Raw genomic sequence first — 2,655 nt, forward strand, 5'->3', positions numbered from 1 at the left:
TTTAGGTGTGACTCCATCTACATTTTATACACCAGGAGAAAGATTAAATTTGGATTTTTAAAAAAAAAAAAGGACATTAAAATAATGAAAGCCTTTAAAATGAAGGCGAACAGCACAAAACACACACACACACCCCACCCCCACTCCCATGAAGTCTGAATTTCATTTGATCAATAAAAAGGCAATTTGCCGTCTTTGTGGAATGATGTTTTCCTGAATCCGAGCTGCAGATGATGTTCTTGTTCAGCACATTAGCTTGTTGAATGAGCCACCAAACAAACATTCGCCAGGAGAGCTCGCTGCTCAGCTGCCGCACATCTCGCCACATACAGTTTACAGCAAATGTCATCTGAGGTCTCAGATGCACACAGGCTGCCAATGATATGTTAGCTACCCCACCAGTTTATTCACTTTGCTTCTCATTTCCTACAATGTGACCGACACCCTGGAAGCCTCTCAGCGGCTGTCAATCACTCATACAAACACATCCCTCCAGCTGGCTGAGACAAATAGTAGCATTTATTGTTTCACAAATGCTTCCCTTTCTTGCAGAAATGACGTAAGAATTGATTTATTAGATGTAGGTTTCTTTTTTTTTTTTAACTGAACAAAAGGATTACTGGAAAATGTAAGTGTGCTTCAGTGTTCCAGAGCAATACTGGGCACATTTCAAGATCTATTTATCTACTATTACAATCATTACTACTAATTACTATTTACCGCAGCCTCCTTTCCTCACGTCTCTTGCTATTTAGCCAGGTACATTCTAGCTTGTTTTCCCAGATTGATTTCTTTCCTTCCAGCTTGGCCAATTTGAAACGTCAGCTCTCTGTATGTTACTCTGTGAATTGCTTTCATTCTGTGCATTTCCTATGCCAATCCATGCTCTTGGGCAAAAAAAAAAAAAAAAATCAAGTTATTTTCATCCTTTTTCCAGCTGGCGGCATCTCATCTTCAAAGGTATGTCCATGTGGTCCATCTGGGCTTCACAGTTTGTGCTGAGTCTCTCCTGTCAAGCATGTGTCCTCTGCCTCGGCCGATTGGCTGCTCGCTGCCACCAGGCCATGAAACTTGATGAGTAGGGGCTTTTAGAGATGCAAACCATTAGAAATAAAAAGGTCAGCTTTGGATTTTCTTTTTTATCTCCATTGATTGACAATAGCATCATTGACTGAATCTTCAACGAACATCCACAGTCCTGCAGCCCTTCCAAGACGCCCTGCTTGAAGTAGAACCTCCGCATTTAGTGAGTGTGAAGTTGTCGTTGCGTGGTTACAGAGGGGCTGTTTTGCATTTCTTTTTTTTTATAGACAACCTTATCCCTTCCAAATTATATTCATATACTATATCCTAATTATGTTTAGAGGGGAAACATCATTTTCTGCAGGCGATATTTAACAGTTGGATGAAGTGCTGTAATTATGCAGCACAGCAGAGTCGTAGGGAGGTGGTCAGGACGGATAGTGGCCGCACACAAAGCAAATCTGCAGGATGCAGTTTGTGTATTATACCAACACCGCAATGTTTCCTTTATGTTATGAATACACTGTAAACATGCAGTGTCTTGGGTCTGGACCTACCACAGGTGATGAAATCTGCCAAACCTTTTTAGCTGCAATTTTTACTGTGGTGTAACGGGTCTTTGGATTGTTTCCCCGCGAGGTCTAACAGGATCGGGCCGGATTAAATAAGATGATCATTAAAATACCTGCACCAAGACACTTGAAAGGAGGCGGTTTTAGTTCCAGTATTACCTCAGTCTGACCCAACTTCCAGGTGAACTCCGAAAGTAATCTGCTCCTGTGGCCAGGTGTGTTTTGCGCTTTGGGATGAACACAGAAAAACATAACAGCTTGAGGAGCTGAAAAAGTGGATGAAATATTTAAACAAAAAGGAAAAAAAAGAAAAAAAAAGTAGAAATATGCACAGTACTTTCTGAATTTACTTCTTGCTCTAACTTCAGAGGCATCATGACCAATATGTGGGGTGAGAGGAGGGGAGAAGCGTTTAGGTTTACAAACTGATTCAGACCAGAGCAAACAAATGATGATGTGAAAATGATCCATGGAAAGCTTCAGCCAAACAACAAAATTGCACCTAATTCTCATATTTTCCTTTTCTTTTTGTTTCAGTGACTGTATGAAAGAATAATCATTGGATTGGATTTGCTTCAGAATGTGATTCGTTGTTTTTTTTTTAAATAATTAAAATTAAAAACATATACATCAAACCCGGGGCAGTGGCAGAGTGGCCATCAAGCAACCGAAAGGTCGCTTGTTCGATCCTCACCTCCCCCGGTGAGCATGTCCAAGTATCCTTGAGGAAAATACTGAACCCCTAATTGCTCCTGATGGCCCTGCGATGGACTGGTGACCCATCCAGGGTCAACCACGCCTCTTGCCCGAAGGCAGCTGGGAGAGGCTCCAGCCCCCCGTGACCCTTAGCAGATAAGCAGTAGAAAACGGACGGATGGATAAATCAAACTGATAACACCAGGCTCTCCTTGTTCAAAGCCAGCGCTGCAGCAGCAGCTGTGTAATCAGCAACACCTGCTGCACGTTGGTTCGTTACTCGCTGATTTGATGGTGAAATTCACTTTAAAATAATGTTGCACACCTGGATCGGAGGCTGGCTGGAGGCCTCTCTCCTGGTGAC

At 42.4% G+C, this 2,655-nt stretch overlaps 1 long non-coding RNA gene across 1 annotated transcript; it reads right to left on the reverse strand.

Annotated features, from left to right (window-relative positions):
• Positions 1-493: 493 nt before the first annotated feature.
• Positions 494-2,428, reverse strand: LOC147256383 (uncharacterized). Its single transcript, XR_015117760.1, has 3 exons — positions 2,290-2,428; positions 1,755-1,822; positions 494-1,085 (listed from the first exon to the last, which is right to left on the reverse strand). It is a non-coding gene; the product is annotated as an uncharacterized LOC147256383 (long non-coding RNA).
• Positions 2,429-2,655: the final 227 nt, after the last annotated feature.

The sequence above is a fragment of the Aulostomus chinensis genome, chromosome 9, assembly GCF_037954235.1.
Source record: "Aulostomus chinensis isolate RoL2024-O1b breed Wild chromosome 9, RoL_Achi_v1.0, whole genome shotgun sequence".
NCBI lineage: Eukaryota > Metazoa > Chordata > Actinopteri > Syngnathiformes > Aulostomidae > Aulostomus > Aulostomus chinensis.